Genomic DNA, 18,212 nt, shown 5'->3' on the forward strand with positions numbered 1-18,212 from the left:
TGGGGCATTATATCAAGCAATACTTAGTCTTTATTTGAGTTGTGAGTCAGCAGTTAGAATTGAAGGAAGTACAGGAAGATGGTTTAATGTTAAATCTGGTGTGAGACAAGGATGTACATTATCCCCTCTGTTATTCATTATCTATATGGATCACATTATGAAGGAATGTGGTATTAAACCTGATATCAAAATTGGAGATGTTAATGTCAGCTCTTTGCTTTATGTGGATGATGTTATACTTCTAAATAAATCCGCTACAAGTCTGCAAGATTCTCTGACTAAATTGAATAGCTGTTCTAATAGATATGGTATGAAGGTCAGCAATAAAAAGACAAAGACAATGAAAATAGGCAGAATCATTGAAAATATCAACTGTGTTGTGAATGGAGAACCTGTGGAACAAGTAAAACATTTCAGCTACTTAGGCACGATTTTTACTGAAGATGGTAAATTAAATATGGAAATAGACAACAGAATCAGCAAAGCTGGTATGGTGGGAAGTCAGTTGAATAAATTCATATGGAATAAGAAAGAAATTAGTTGGAACACTAAATTAGCTGTATACAAGACTGTGTTCAAACCAATTTTAACTTATGGATCTGAGAGCTGGGTCAGAAGTAAAACACTTGACCAAAGACTAGAGCCCGCAGATATGAGAGTCCTGAGAAAGATTAGAGGCGTGAACAGATGGCATCAATGGCAATATCATATTAAAAATGAGGATATTAGGAAAGAACTTGACATTGTCAGCATCCAGGAATGCATTAGCAGAGCTAATCTCAGATGGTATGGTCACTTAAATAGAATGGGAGAGGAAAGATTAGCAAAACAAGTGTTCTCTGCCAGGTTGGCAGGAAAACGACCCAGAGGAAGACCAAGATATAGGTGGATTGATACGGTACAAAGTGCCTTAGACGATAGAAATATAAGATCTGATAATGTTGGAGTCTTGACAAGTAACAGACTGATTTGGAGGAAAATTGTAGATAGGAAGTTAGTAATGATGTGATCTTTTCATGTAGTACTGTCATATCCTGTACACCCCTTGAGGGTACATGGCAGGAATTTGCTGCTGCTGCTGATGATGATGATACACCATCCAAACCAACATGCAGCATCATCTTCAGTGCAAAAAGCATGTACAGTGTTACATGTAATCTTAGGTATATCATTTAATATTGCTTCCTCTAGATGACCCTTAACTATCTCTCATGCAGTACTAACATGATCACCCTGCAGTGTTTTATGCCATGGCATAGATTTAAATGTCTTCCTAAGCTCGTCATAATCACCTGCGTTCTAGTTATGGCACATATACCCTTCTTGGCAGACTATTCCTCAAGTTTTATAATCTCCAAAATCAAGATTGCATGATCACTTTTGCAAATCAGAGGCAACGTGGCAGCCACCTTAGTTATAGATAGCACTTCTGATCCAATGACTAGGTCCAATACTCTCACTCCCCTAGTCCTTCCATCACATGCTGCTTCAAGTAATTGTCGCCCAGTAGGTATATACATTTTTTTTTAGTCTTCCTGCCATGTGATCTTTCTTTGTTCCAGTCTATAACTCCAAGTTGAAGCTCCACATAATAATCAGTTCACATGTAGTCATTGTATAATTTGCCAATGCATGTCTTCCAGATCATTTGTGGAATTCCCCGACTTATAGCAACAACCAACTGTATATTTGGTCTTTCTGAGCTTGATTTCACACCAGACTGCTTCAAATGAACAGCTACCCACCCATCATCAGCAGTATCTCTTCCCTCATCCTATCTTCTGTACATTCCTTGAAAATACTAAACCCATCATATTCTATCCTTGTAACTACGTCATCTGCTGTTAGTCAAGTCTCACTAATGCCTTACTTTTGAAGAGGTTGCTCTAACCAATGCCCCAAACCCTCCCTCTTTTTTTTTTATACTTCTGGCATTAATATATAGAAACTGCAGCATCCCTTTAGGCTCCCACCCACCTTTACATCCTGAATTGACTACCCTATTCAATATTTTTGCTTCAGAGACTAGATTCTGCTGTTGGTCATTTTCACACTCACTCACTCACCTTATGGGGTGCTTTCAAACAAACTCACCTGTTTCCTCTGTAACTGCTTAGGCTTTCCTGAATTTGCTTGGTGATCGAAGCTCTCTCTAGACACCTAACACCAAAACCATTTAGATGCAGTCCATCAGCATTGTACAAATCCAATCCTTCTTTCTGTCAAATAGATGCCACAGATCCACAAAACCCACATCATTCTTTCTCCATAATCTACGAATACATTCATTGGCTATCTTGCCCTTTTCCTCAGTTCGCCTCTATCATAGCATGGTAGGAGACTTACAATCTTCACCTTCTCACTCTTCAGTTTTGCCTCATCTAATAACTCCTTTACATTCTCCCTCATTGAATACTTCTTGCCTCTCATAATCATTTGTGCCATCCAAGACAATAATTTCCTTCAACTTACCTTTTCACATCTGCATGGCATGACTGATGTCGTGAATTTTTGCACCAGGGAAACACAATTTTGTCCCACTTTCATTAAGTACACCCCTGATCATTGAGTCTCCATAAATAATATTCTCCTTAACTTTTTTTTTTTTTTTTAATTTGCTTGTCTTTATTACTACTTCGAACTGCCTGCTTGTTTCTCTTCTCGGTCCTGCTAAGCTTTTGCTGCTTCTGCACATTTTTGAATTTCACGCATTATTCTCTGAAGGATAACATTCAAGTGCACTATTTCATTATTAATGTCCATTTAATTCTCTATTTACTCAGCAGCATGTTCAACATTAATAACATTTTCCATCCCACCGTCGGTTACTGTCCACATTTAATGCTTTCTCGTCACCTAATAGGCAGTCACTTTTGAAATATTTAATACACATTGTCTCTCTCCAGTTTCAATTTCCTTCCACATATCCTTTAATTTTCTCAACAAATACATTCAACACACGTTGCACTGCATAAAATCCCACAAAATGATATCACCTGACAATGTGGTCTTTGCCACCATGTTTTACCATGCATTTGCACCATACAAACAAAATCATATTATAACAAAAAAACGTTTACTTATAAACTAAATAGCTCAGTCAATCACACACCCATTTAAAACAAAAACTAATAAGTTAATCTATAAGATGTTATATTCTAGAAATACTGATCAGCAAAGAAAGGAAGCAGCAGATACAGATGACTCACAGTAGAGAAGTTGTGAGCACCATATGAAGTTATTACAGCAAGGCTGCTTTAAATAATGTTTGCTATAGTAAGAAATTACTATGCTGTAGTGAAAACTAAACATGAACATAAACTCCTCAAATGGCAAGCAATTTCAAGTAGTCTGTTGTGGGCAAATTTCAAAATGATGAAATTTTAACATGAGACATATTTATGCCTATGGTCCAAAGGATCGTTTTACTAAGGAAGAAATAGAGCAGCTTTTTTTGTCATTAGAGAGGACAACTAACAAAGGCAAAACAAATTTTTGTTGGAGATCCAAACAGTAAAGTAGGAAATGAATACCAAAAATATAGAAGCTGTGGTAGCAGAGTAACCATTACAAATGATATAGTGGAATTATTTAATAACCGCTTCATCAGTGTATATCGTAGTGGTGTGAATGATGCTGTGCAACATCTAGAAGGGAGGCAAGAATTAGGAGAATTAAAGGTGAAAGAATCAGAGGTGTATCAAGTGTTGCTTAGATTAGATGTTAATAAAGCTGTGGGAATGGATGATGTATCATCATATATGGAATAAGAAGAATTAACAAGACACTAAAATAGCAGTATACAAGACATTCTTCAAATCAATTTTAATTTAGATCTTAAAGTTGATTTGAATAAAATCAGTTAATCAAAGACTAAAGAAGTCACAGGAAAATTCTTACAGAAAAAAATAGGTACTGAACAGCACATGAATGGTAGCATCACATTAAATATGAAGAATGTATATATCAACCAACAAACACAGCTAAGCTAAGATGGCAAGATCATTTAAACAGAACTTGAGAAAAAAGGAATTCAAAACAGTTATCTAGTTCCAGGATGATGACAGGATAAAGACCTCGAGGACAATTGAGATTCAGGTGGGTGGATGCAGTTAAAACCATAGAAGTTTAGATTTCAGAAAACCAATTTCAGATGCAACCATATGGATATGTGAGGAATAAGATTCGGAAGAAAACTGTTAAGTTAGTAATAATGACGACTTAATTGAATAGTACTATCATACTAACCTGTACATGCCTTGAGGATACACATCAAAAATTTGATATGAAGTTTATAAAAGTAAACTTAAAAATTTTTGCACATGCTATGTTTTCTCTCTATATGGAAGTTCATGATAGGATGTGGAATAGAGTGTGACAGTCAACAGTAACCAAAAGCTCTAGTAAGAGCTGGTAAGGTTGTGAGGACCAAATGGCATATTGATATTATGAAGAGAACACTTAAACGTAGATAATTGGACAGCTGTACCAATGAACAGGTCCTTGATGAAATATTATTCTGTAAAAAGTTGCTTTTCTGCTTTCTGCAATGATGAGGAATCTCTGAAGAGAGTCCATTTAAAAAAAAAATTATAAAAAGAAGGTGACGGTTGTGAATAAATATCTAGGGAGTGAAATTGCAGTAATTTTCTTAAGCTTTCTCATTAGTGTGAACTTTTCTGTGCACTTTAAGACTAGAGGCTTGTGAAAACGATTTACCACATATTTCACAGGTGAAAGGTCTCTCATTGGTGTGAATCCTTTTGTGAACTTTAAGATGTGGAGCTTGTGAAAATGATTTAAAACAAATTTCACATCTAAAAGGTTTTTCCTTAGTATGAACTCTTAGATGTCTCTTAATATCATAAGAACGTGGAAATGCTTTACCACATATTTCGCAGGTAAAAGATTTCTCATTAGTGTGAAGTATTGTGTGTACTTTTAGACGGCTAAGCTGCGAAAATGATTTACCACAAGTTTCACATATAAATGGCTTCTCGTTAGTGTGATCTTTCATGTGCCTATTCAGACTTGAAATGTGGGAATATAATTTGCCACAAATGGTACAGGTACGTGATTCATGTTTCTGATTAATATGAATCCTTGTGTGAGTTTTAAGAAGATTGTAATAAGAAAATGATTTGCCACAGGTTTCGCAAGTAAATTCTTTTCCATTAGTGTGAAGTCTTCGATGAATGTTAAAGCTATCAGCATGAGAAAATGACCATCCACAGTATTCACAAACAAAAGATTCAGAATGAAGCATTTTGATATACAGCATTAAAAAGTTGTGAAAATGACAGAAGTACAATGGGTAAAACTTTGCTCAACTAAAACATAAAATAATTAATTCAAGTGAGAGCTTGAATGTTTCACAAATTCTGGGTGATTATTCAGGTATCTTTTAAATTATTTCTTACTCATGGCATCTGATATTCTTTAATTATATATTAATTTCACTAAAAACAGTAGTACAATTCACTTATCCATCTTTTTGATGGAAAATGTAAATTTCTTGCTTCAGAAGATATATTCTGCAGGAAAAATAGTAGGTTTGGTGAATGCTGCATGCTGGACTAACAAAATGTTATCTGCAAAATAAAAACAATAGTTATATACTCTCATGATATTAGTATTTTGTAAAACTGCAGCACTAGAACTAGATAATTTGGATAACAGGATTATTATTACTTGTACATAAAACAATTCACTACACAGTATGGTATTAAGACTAGCCACTTATATCCTTTTAAATAATACTCTTTCAGAAAAATAATGAGTCAGCAAAGTGGAGGTACAGTCATCATCAAATTCCTGACATGTACCATAATGAGGATGTGTGATATGATATGATAGGACTACATGAAAAATTTAAATCATTACTAACCTCTACAATTTTCTTTCAATAAATCTATTACCTGTCAAGACTCCAACATTATCAGATCTTATATTTCTCTCTTCTAAGGCACTTTTTACCATATCAATGCACCTATATCTTGGTCTTCCTTGGCATCTTTTTCCTGCCAACCTAGCAGAGAACACTTGTTTTGCTAATCTTTCCTCTCTCATTCTGTTTAAGTGACCATATCACCTGAGATTAGCTCTGCTAACACATTCCTGGATGCTAACAAAGTCAAGTTCTTTCCTAATATCCTCATTTTTAATATTATTATTACAGGTATCTATTACTATGGGATAATGAGTAACACAGGGTAATTTTAAACCTGGTTTTACTCCATTTTTTCCAAGTAAGCAAACAGACAAAATGTCAAGTTTGCGCCTGCAATATATGCAAGACTAGCTGATCCCACAGGTAGTGCAAGACCAAGGCAACTCGTGGTAGAAGTGGAGCAAGCTCTGATCACTAATCTTAATATTTACCCTTAATGCCAAAACACATCTCCAAGAAGGGGATGTATGATGTTTTGTATTAAAGGCAAGGGGGCACTACCCAGACTGGTTTCAACCTTTATTGAGGTCCCATCAGTGGGAGCCAGGTTAGAAATACCAAGATTTAGTAATGCAGAGCTTGTAAGTATTTTACCAAAACGAGTTACCATAAGGTGTTATAACCTTATTAAATAAAAATCTCAGGAGGAGATATAGATGTAGAAAGTACTTTTAACTTGGGTATAGTTATGTTAAAGATACCAATATATGCAAGACTAGCTGTGGGATCAGCTAGTCTTGCATATATTGCAGGTGCAAACTTGACATTTTGTCTGTTTGCTTACTTGGAAAAAATGGAGTAAAACCAGGTTTAAAATTACTTGGTATCTTTAACATAACTATACCCAAGTTAAAAATACTTTCTATGAGTAACACAGGGGATAATACACATCCTTGTCTGACACCAGATTTAAAATTACACCATCTTCCTGTGTTTCTTTCAATTCTAACTGCTAAGCCTTACAACTCAAATAAAAACTGTGAGCTGTTTCTCAAGTATACTTGCATAAATTGTACCAGAAACATTCAGTAGAGAAATAACTCTGTAATTCTCATATTCAGTTTTATTAATCTTTTTACATATGGGTACTATGAGAACTCTACTCCAATTATCTGGAATTCATCTCTCTGTCCAGGCCCTCTGAACTATGCAGTACAGCCACTGTAAGACTTTCATACCTCCATTGAGCATTTCCGCCGGAAGGTTTTCCCATTGGTTATACCATAAATTAAAGATACCAAGTAATTATATACTTGGTTTAATCCTTTAGCCCAGTGTAAGCAAAAAAGTTTGTGCCTGAACTATTTTCAGGACTGGGGCAACTCATATATAGAAGCATATGACTTCACATCACTTGCCTTAGTATCCATAATGCAAAACACTACCCTTTCGGACATGTATGATGCTATGCGTTATGGGAAGGGTCACTACCCACACCAGTTTCAACCTTTATTGAGGTCTCCTCAGTGGGAGCCAGACCCAGAGGTGATACCAAGGTTGAAGTAATGCAGAAGTTATATTTTCATATACGAGTTACACTTAGCTAAACGATTAAATCAAGTTTATAATACCCAGACTGGTTTCAACCTTTTTTGAGGTCTCATCAGTGAGTAGGTAGACCTGGAATATTAAGGTTTTAAGTGAACAAAAACTTACATACCTCTGCTATCAAATTGCCAAAGTGGTGTACTATATATTGTTAAATATTGTTAACTACAGAGATAATAAGCCAAAAGGCTATTTTACCTTACGGCGAATTTGTTATTTAAGAGGGAGATGTTAAATCCTGTTTTATTTTATAGCGGATTGAAATCCATCGACATCCATAGAGTTTTAATGCTGAAAAAACTATCGGCGGAACCATGTGTAAATGATCACTTGGATAGTACAACATCAGGGCAACTCCATGCAAAGGTGAAGCAAGCTCCCTCACTAAACCAAGTGGAAATCCTTCCAACAACTTTCTCTAATCTAGTTTATTTTAATAATAAGGTGTGACACCTTTTGGAGACTCGTATATGACAATAACTTCTGCATTATTTTGATCACGCCCCACTGATGAGACCTCACTAAAGGTGATGTGAAGTCATATGCTTCTTATACAAGTTGCCCCAGTCCTGAAACTAGTTTAGACACAAACTTATTTCCTTACACTTGGCTAAAGGATTAAACAAAGTATATAATTACTTGCTATCTTTAATTTATTTGAGCATTTCTGGTCGAATATCACTACTCCTGCTGCCTTTCCACATTTCAGGCTTTTGATGGCTTTTTATACTTTAGGTATGGAGATGTATTCCTGATTGCTTGCCTGCGGAGTTTTTTTTTTTTTTTTTTTGCTACTGTGCTGTCACTGATTGTTTCCTGTAGTAATTTTTCAACGTAATTACTCCATACTTCAAAGATATCTTTTTCCTCCAGTTTTCATGTCACCTTTATCATCTCTAATTCCTTTTACAGCACTCTTTCCTACATTTCTGAGTTTTTTCAACAACCTCAAGAATATCATGCCACCCTCTTGATATTTATTTTCTATGTTCTTAACAAAATCTTCCAATGACTTTTGTTTAGCTAGTTTTACACAGTGTTTTTTCTTTCTTACAGTCAAAGACTAAAAATGGAAGTCATTTATGATAATGTAAAAAGTTTCTATATCTACAAATAGGTATTAAACTACCTTCACATGTTAATGGATTTAAGATAATATGGTTAGATGGTTTTAGTTGTTTGAATTTGAACTATTTTGTGTGAAATACAAACTACTTATATACTTTGAGAAAGATGGGTAAGAGGGAATAATCTGACAATGACTTGAGTCCATGGCAGTTCTCTGATAAAATGAACTTGAAGTCTAAAGAATGAGAATAAGTAAATAATGTCTCAAGATTAAAGAAGAAAGATCATAATCAAATTCTTAAGATATACCCCTCCGTATGCATCATAAGATTTTGTGCAAGGGTGTACAGGATCTTATGATAGTGCTATATGAAAAGTTACATCATTACTAACTTCCTATCAACAATTTTCTCCTAGATTAGCCTATCATATGTCAACATTCCAACATTATCAGATCTTATATTCTGTCTTCTACAGCACTGGTATTCCTCTGGGTCTTTTTTCTACCATCCTAACAAAGAAAACGTTTAGCTAATCTTTCCTCCTCCATTCTGTTTAAGTAGCCATACCTCCTGAGATTAACTCTGCTAACACATTCCTGAATACTAACAATATCAAGTGCTTCCCTAATATCCTCAGTTTTAATATGATACTGCCATTGATGTCATCTGTTCAATCCCCCCTAATCTTTCTGGATTAGAAATATACCTCTTGTATATTTCTGGATTAGAAATATACTTCTAGTATAAATATACAAGAGGTATATTAGAAATATACCTCTTGTATATTTCTAATCCAGCTCTCAGCTTCATAAGTTAAAATTGGTTTGAACACCATCTTGCAAGCAGCTAGTTTAGTGTTTTGACTAATTTCTCTTATTCCACATAAATTTATCTGGTTGACATCCTACCACACCAGCTTTGCTAATTCTGATGTCTACTTCCAAATTTAATTTGCTACCTTCCATTAAAATTGTGCTTAAATTTTTACTTGTTCTATAGGTTCTCCATTTGGAATGCAATTGATGTTTTCAATGTTTCTGCTTATTTTCATTGTCTTTATCTTTTTAATGCTGATTTTCATACCAAATTTATTACAGAAGTTATTCAATTTGGTGAGGGAATCCTACAGACTTGTCCTGGATTTATTTAGGAGTATAACATCATCTGCATAAAGTAAACAGTCAAGATTAACCTCTCCAATTCCGATTCATTTTACAGTACGTTTATCTCATTTCAGAGATTTTCAATCGCTTCCAGAAACTTTTACCACCTTCCCGATGGGGAGCAAAAAAAACTTTCACTGAGCCAGACCTCCTCGCTTATGTCGGCCCTGCAGGTCAGTCATAAGCATGTCCACATCTCTGAACACTACTTTTATATTACGTTCCGGAGGTGATATTTAAAATTTTTATCATAATTTTGATATTTTATCCGAACACGTATACACCATACTTATAGTGTGCATGTATATTTCAAATGTTGCAGCACCCCACGATTTCAAGCCACGAGCCGCCACTGCTTTTAACACCCTAAAAGCAGAAGTATGTATATCGCAGAAAGAAGACAGCCAATCCAAAAAAAGATATGTGGAAATACTAGTGGTGCTGGTAGGCGGTAGATGGCGTTAGTGTAGATGATGAAGGTAGTTACGGCTGGAGGAATGAGTCTCCATGTTGGAGACTCATTCCTCCAGCCGTAATCGAGAGAGGATACTTATTCCTCTAGAATAAGTATCCTCTCTCGATGACTCTTTGGACTCCCTGGAGGAGTCACGTAATAATAATAATAATAATAATTTTCCATGTTTTTTTACCAAAGTCTTCAGATGACTTTTGTTTAGCTAGTTTTATACAGTGCTTTAATTTCTTAAATTTTTCTCTGTAATCAGGAATTATTATGAAAAGCTGAGAGCAGTTTCCCAGGTTTCGAATCTGAACGGGATAAATGGCATAATTGCCATCAGCAGGACCTGGTTGTCAGAGAATGATGTAACTACAGAAATAGAATGTAATGAATAATGTATTTTCAGAGAAAATAGAACAAATAATGCAGGACAGTAGGGTATTATTACTTTTAGCTGAAGCACTTCAACCAACAAAAATAAAAGTTAAAGAGATTGTAGATCTCATGGAAATGGTTCATTCAAGGCTGTCTGGTGTGAAATAAAGGCCAATAGGGAAAAAAAAAATTTTTTTTTTTTAGCTGCTGCTACAGACCTCGAAGTCCAGAATAAAATGTGGACTACATTTTATGCATCAGTACATTAGCATAATGAGTGCAGGCAAAAGCAACTATCATGGGAGACTTCAATTATGATGGAGGAAAAAGAAACGAGAAAAGGGAACATGGAAAAATGGAATTTATAAAATCACTAGAGGAAAATTACCTGAAATAGCATGTGATGGAAGGGACCAGGGGTCTGAGAGTACTGGATCTGGGAATAGCATCAGAAGATCTATCTATAACTACAGTAGCAACTCTACCTCTGATCAGGGAAAGTGACCATGCAGTATTGTAATGTGAGGATACTTAAAATGTGGAAATTTCAGTTAGAAAGCATTTATGCGGAATTACAAAGAGAACAATTATGACAAACTTATGAGACAACTTAGGGCAGTGCAATGGAATGAATGTCATTAGTGAATGAGAAGTGGTTAAATATTGTTTGAGCAAAGCAGCATCAGAGTACATACTCAGGGTTAAGAGGATAAACGAAGTAGGAATTAAGTGGATGACCAGCAATATAAAGCAGGAGCTGCAAAAAAAAAAAAAAAAAGCATTGTGGAAGAAATATAAACAAGGTAATTATTATTATTATTATTCAGGCCTCCAAGGAGTCAAAAGACTCATCGAGGGAGGTCCTTCCTAAGACATAAAGTCTGTCAAGACTCATCGAGGGGAGGTCTCCCCCCCCCCTTGAGAAACACAAAGTTTATCATACCACTCTTTAAAGTCACTGACCGTTCTCACTCCCACCACTCCATCAGGCAATGCATTCCATGGCTCAACCACCCTCCACACAAAGAAACCACTCCTTACCCTCTTGCTCACAGTTTCCTTTCGTAACTTCCAGGGATGGCCTCTTGTCATCACTCCTTCCCGCTGATCAACCAAGCGAAAGAACTCCCCAGTGTCAACCCTGTAACCACCTCTCAACAGTTTAAAAGTCTCAATCATATCACCTCTCCTTCTTCTATCCACCAAACTCTGCAGTCCACATTCTCTCAGCCGATCCTCATAACTATCCTTGTACAGTCCTGAAACCATCTTTGTCATCCGTCTTTGTATCCTTTCCACAGTTAATTTATCCCCTTCAAATCCTGGGCACCAAATCTGAGAACAATAGTCCAAGTGTGGTCTGATCAGAGACTTATACAATGGAATGATAACCCTCTTATCTCTGCAGGTCAGTGTCCTTCTCATAATAGCAGCAATCCTCTGTGTTACCTTCACCACCTTTGCAATATGTCCCCTAAACTTCAGGTTTCTATCAATCATCAACCCCAGATCTCTTGTCTCCCCTACTTCCTCCAGTATAACTCCTCCCATAGAGTATGCAGCATCCCATCGATGTTTCCCAAACCTCAAGACCTTACATTTTGCTGCATTAAACTGACACCCCCATTCATTTGCCCATCTATCTAGCTTATTTAAATCCTCTTGCAGGGCTACCACATCTGCGCTATTACTAATAATCCTTCCCAGCTTCGCATCATCCGCAAACAACTGAATATCCCCCTGCAATCCACTGGCTATGTCATTGATATAAAGGTTAAACAATATAGGTCCTAGTACTGAGCCCTGTGGGACCCCACTTGTAACCCTCTGCCTCCTGGAAACTGCTCCACCATACACAACTCTCTGATACCTATCAGACAGCCAATCCTGAATCCAGTTGACCAATCTGACCATGAGCAATAAAAAGCACAAGCATGGTAAGGAAGGCTAAATCAGATTTCTTTGACAGAAAATTAGCTAAGCCTGCCAAAGTAAATCCAAAAGAGTTTTTTTGCTATGTAGCAAGTAAGAAAAAGAATAATTATGGAAAGATAACTATACTCAGTGCTAATGATAGGAAAGTGAGAGAAGGAGGAGAAATAGTTCCGTCACTAAGTGATTGCTTTGCAAGGGTATATCATCCAGGTAATGATAGTTACTAAGGTGACAGAAACTGATGTGTGCATTCAGGCAGATGAACTCAAGTATATTAAAATATATTAGTGTGAATAGAGCAGTGGGCCTGGACAGTATGTCTGCTCGTGTGCTACAAAAATGTGCAAGCAAACTGACAATGCCTCTGTTTACTCCAATTCTCAGCTTTGGCAAAACTCCAAGGAGTGGAAAGAGGGTAAGATAGTTCCAATACATAAAGGTGGCTCTGTGACAGAAGTAGCAAATTACAAACCAATTATTGGAGGCAACATGACTTTGTAAAAGACAAGTCCCATCTCAGTAATTTATTCCCATTTTATAATAAGGTGACAGCAGAATTAGATAAACGAAATGGCACCATGATACTGCTGGAATTTGCAAAGGCATGTGAAAGAATACTGCACGGCAAACTATTACCAAAGTTGGAACAAATGGAAATGGATATGAGGTTGGTGACATGGTGGTGGCTAATAGATATCAGAAGGTGTTGTAGGTGGAGTAGATTAGGGTGACTATGGAGTGCCTCAGGGCACTGTAATAGGACCACTCCTCTAATTTAATGATATAGAAGATGATTTAAAGGATATTGAGTTGTATGCTGATGATTCAAAACATGGGAGGGTAATAGTTGATAAAGGTGATGTAATTATCTTACAGGATGATTTAAATAAATTGGCAGTGTAGGCAGAGGGAGATGCAGGGCTGCTCCAAGAGTATCTGATGCTCCTAGGCACCCCTATACATCATCTCTCGTACACCACAGTCTTGAGCCCCTAGGTGATTGCCTAGGCTCGCCTAATGATAAAACATTTTACAACTCTGTCAATTCAGAGTTATAAAATGTAAGGTAAAATGTAAAATATAATGCACTTTAAGATGAAAAGATAACACACTTGTGTCACATTGATGGTACTAGTCTATATTATTGATGGTGGATAGAGATTTGAAATTCAGAGGACACATTACAAAGTTGGCAAGATAGCTCAAAGGATTACTTGGATGCTATAGAACACACAGACAAGTATAGTGAGTTTATTATCCATCTTTATGAGGCTATAATTGGGCTACATGCTGACTACTGTGCACAGGTTTGGTTACTTGCATTTTTGGAGGAATGCAAGATGATGGGAAGAATTCAGAGATGCATGACAAAGCTGATGACAGGTCTGTGGAATGTTCTCTATGAGGATAGACTGAAGGTGTGTGGGTTGCAGAGTTTAGCTAATAGTTAGAGGAGAGGGGATATGATAGAGACATAAGTTACTAAAAGGGATACTCTAAGATTAACAGAAAAGAAAATTTTTAATACATGGGGCATGTGTGTGTGGGGGGGGGGGAAAGAAGACAAGGGGCCACACTTAGTAGTCTAAAGAGTGTAGTTAGTATGAGTGTACAGACTAGGTTCTTTACTTGGAGAGTGGTGAACAAGCGGAATGTATAGCCAAAGGTGGTTGTGAGCATCCCAACAGAGGATGGGTTTACAAGAAAAGTATGATAGGTATTGTGTTACTAGATAGAGTGGATCCCCTGCGATGAGTCTAACTCCATGGAGTGCACATATAAATAATAATATTTAATAACAATTCCCGAAGAGCACAGGTAGAATTACTTGCCAATAACTTTCGATATGACTGTCTCTTTAACTTCTTGACTCCACCATGGAGTTCTGATTTTTTTTTTTTCTATCCTTGCAGATTATGCAATAAAGATCGCTATAAAACTACATTGCTATAAAAATATCGCTATAAATAACGATATTAAAATAAATTCTAATACTAATTTTAATATATGTAACGAAAACAAACTAACCGCCAATCATCCAGAATAAATTTGTTTCACCAAAACAACCTCTGCGAAGAAGACAGATATTATGTCGAAAATTTTACACCCAGTAAATAGGACTTCACGTAATATTTAGCATCCGACTTTATTTTCACAAATACGTACACTTTCCACGTGCCAAAATAAGTTCCTGGTTATGCTCTGTCCCGTTCATAAAAACTATTACAGATTTAATCAAAATTATTCACTCTTCGACCTGTCTATTAATCAGTTCTGTAAGTTAAGGAACATTGCATCATCAGCAAACAAATAAACAGTTCCTCTCAGATCCCTTCCTATATCATTAATGAACAAATTAAATAGCAGTGGTCCAAGAACAGAACCCTGCAGCACACCATTAATAACAGCCCTTCTTTTGGACTCCAAAGTAATCCAAAGCAGGAAATAAGAAAATATTACAATACGTCATATTTAGACATAAATAATATATCCACGATACCTACCTCGCAAAATTACGGGGGGGGGGGGAGAAACAAAAAGTATTTTATATTTTATATAAAATACTACAGTACAGTTCAGTTCCACCAATGTGATATACTGGTGATAATTTTTTCACTCCAAAATGCTTAACCTTACACTTTGCTACATTAAAATGACACCCATTCTCATTAGCCGAGACTGCAAATCTATCCAAGTCATCCTGCAAAATTTTGACATCATGTGCATTCGCTATTGCTCTACCCAACATTGCATCATCAGCAAATAAATAAACAGTTCCTTTCAGATCCCTTCCTATATCATTAATGAACAAATTAAATAGCAGTGGTCCAAGAACAGAACCCTGCGTCACACCACTAGTAACAGCCCTTCTTTTGGACTCCACTCCTGAATAAACTACTCTCTGATATCTCTCCATTAACCGCCCTTATATTTATCTCACCAACCTTATATCCATCTCCATGTGCTGCAGTTTACTGATTAGAATGCCATCCATGTGGTATTCTGTCAAAGGCCTTAGCAAAGTTCAGCAGTATCACTGTAAATCCATTACCCTTATCCAGTTCAGCCGTGTAAGGGCAGGGATACCTCTCCACAAACCCACCTCATTTAATAGTATCACTGAGTTGATCACTGTCCAAGACACTCAGTATCCACCCATGCCAAGCTAAAAAACTTACCACCAAACAACTCAAAGAAGACCCATTAAAATCCCATTATTGTAGAATGTTTTTAATTTCAGGTTTATGGGTCGTCCAAATGCCTTTTTAAGTATATTGGATAGTTTTAATTTTTATCCTTCAATCTCTCGGTGTTGTTGTTGTTGTGGTATAACTGCACATGTGAGATTGATTTGTGTGTATTTTTAGGAAATTGTTTATTCCTATGTAGTTTTGAATGAAACTGTAGTCTTCCTCAGTCTTGTGGAACATTTTTGGTGTTTTGCCATTCGAATCTGGAAGGCTACAAATTATTTTGTCGAGCATTAATCTTAGCATGTAGTGTATGACATATGCACCCCCACACTCCCCCCCCCGTGTAAGCTCTCTGTATGAGTTTTGCTCTTACACTTAGAGTTTTTTATTAGTCCAAGTTCTCCCGCTTCTATGTTGTGAAATATTGTTGACCTTCTTATGGGTTCGTATTTAATACCTCAGATAAAATTTCGACATTCTCTATGTATTTTGCCACTTGCTTGCGATTATAATTAATATTGTTTACATGGTACCATATTTTGGATAATAAGTATTGGATGCATATTTTTGCTTTACTTTTAATTGCAGTGGCATAGCTAGGGGGGATGCGGAGGGGAGGTCCTCCCAGGGCGTCACTTTGAACCTTTTTGAAGTTTTGCAGTTCAAAAAATCAGCTAACGCCTTTTTGTTCCCGTATAGCGCAGAACGCAGAACGATACTGACTTGATGGGTGAAGCATAAATGTTCCCCTCCATCCGAAAAGGAAAGTTCTTTGGGTGGAGAATTATTGAGCTTTTAAGCTCACTCCGAAAGGGCAGCGAGATTAACTGTGTTCAGCTGAGCATAGAATTGACTTGGGTCTCTTGTATTTGCAGAAATCTGCTTCATTATAGTCTGAAGCTTGCTTGATCAGTGGGTTCGGATGATTAATTGTCTTGATGAAGAACTTTTCAGCTAGGACATGAAGGAGAGTTGTGATGTAGGGAATGTTGACTTCTATGAAGTTGAGAGTTTCTGATAAACCACGGGGCATCCAAACTCATTCTGAAACATTTGTTCTGTATTCTCTGCAGCTTTTGAATATTTGTGTTCGAAGCATGACTCCATGCAGGAGACACGTAAGTAATGACTGGGCATATTACCATCCTGTACATGAGTAGTTTGTTCTGAGTATCGAATTTACTTTTTCTGTTGATCATGGGGTAGAGCTACACTATTACTTTGGATGTCTTTGAACTTTTGTGTTCTATATGATTGGTGAATTGTAGTGTTTTATCGAGAATTAGGCCGAGATATTTGACTGTATTCTGCCATGGGATTTTAACTCCTAGTAAATGTATATCTTCCTTGATTTGAGGCTTTTTTCTAGTGAACAGTATGGCTGAACTCTTCTGTGGGTTGGCTTGGATTCTCCAGTCCATCAACCATTTCTCTAGTCTGTGAATACTGTTTTGGAGTCTTGTGATAGCTAGATTGGGGCTGAGAGATCTTGCTAATAATGCAGTATCATCAGCATATAATGAGTGATTGTTGAGCTTGGGTTTTGAGGGATATCAACAATATAGATAGAAAACAGCAAGGGGGCCAAGAGTGAGCCCTGTGGCACTCCCGCCAGAACCTTGTGTCTGGTTGATACAGTTTAATTTATTTTGACTTGCATGTATCTATCTTTGAGGTAACAGTTATTATTTTAACTAGATTAGTAGGCATATTGAATGTGATCAGCCTGCAGAGAAGACCCTGATGCCACACCTTATCAAAAGCTTTGCAGCATCTAAAATGACTGCAGATATATGAAGGTTCTGGTTGAAGCCTTCGGAGATGCATTCGATCAGTAATCCTGGCGTTTATTGTTGATCAGGTGGGTTATAATATTTATAACTTCTGTTGGAGAAGTGGGTGTGAGAGGTTCTAGGTCATCTTTTTGTTGTGTTATGGCCTGCCTGACCCGGCGGTGAATCTTGTAGATGAGATTGATGTTCAAATTTTCATAAGAGGGGTTGCATTGAGTTTCCAAGCTGTCAGCCAGAGCCTCTGCCTTTACCTTGTCAGTATGGGCTATTCCTTTCGTGGTCTGAATTGGGGGTAAAAGTTGTCTTTTAGTGCGGAAGGTTTTCAGAAACTTCCAAATGAAGTTGTCTTCTGGGTTTAATTTCGTTAGCTTAGATTCCCATTCTTGGTTTCGATGTTTTTGGAGGGCTTCTCGGACTTGTCTGTTTAATTTATTCAAATTTGTTTTATTTTGAGGGACTCTTGTGATATGATACCTCTTTCTGGTTTTGTTTTTCAGTCTGATTAAATCTATGATTTCCTCGGGGATCCGAGGACTTGGGTGAAAGACTGTAGTTTGGGTAATTGACTTTATTGCATTTTTGATTTGACTGGTAAGGTTCTTTGCAGCCAATTCTATCTCCTCTTTAGTGTGAATAGCAGGGACTGGGCAAATGTGATCAGGTAGGATTCTGGAGAGTTTGTCCCAAGATATGAAAGCGTAGGAAGGGAAGAATTGTTCTTCTG

The 18,212-nt window shown here is 36.8% G+C and overlaps 1 long non-coding RNA gene across 1 annotated transcript; it reads right to left on the reverse strand.

Moving 5' to 3' along the window:
* Positions 1-5,425: 5,425 nt before the first annotated feature.
* Positions 5,426-14,899, reverse strand: LOC150099213 (uncharacterized). The gene is made up of 2 exons (XR_016549408.1): positions 14,530-14,899; positions 5,426-5,591 (listed from the first exon to the last, which is right to left on the reverse strand). It is a non-coding gene; the product is annotated as an uncharacterized LOC150099213 (long non-coding RNA).
* Positions 14,900-18,212: the final 3,313 nt, after the last annotated feature.

Source organism: Typopeltis vanoorti, chromosome 14 (genome assembly GCF_054136105.1).
Source record: "Typopeltis vanoorti isolate ZY-2024b chromosome 14, IOZ_Tvanoo_1.0, whole genome shotgun sequence".
Taxonomy (NCBI): Eukaryota; Metazoa; Arthropoda; class Arachnida; order Uropygi; family Thelyphonidae; genus Typopeltis; species Typopeltis vanoorti.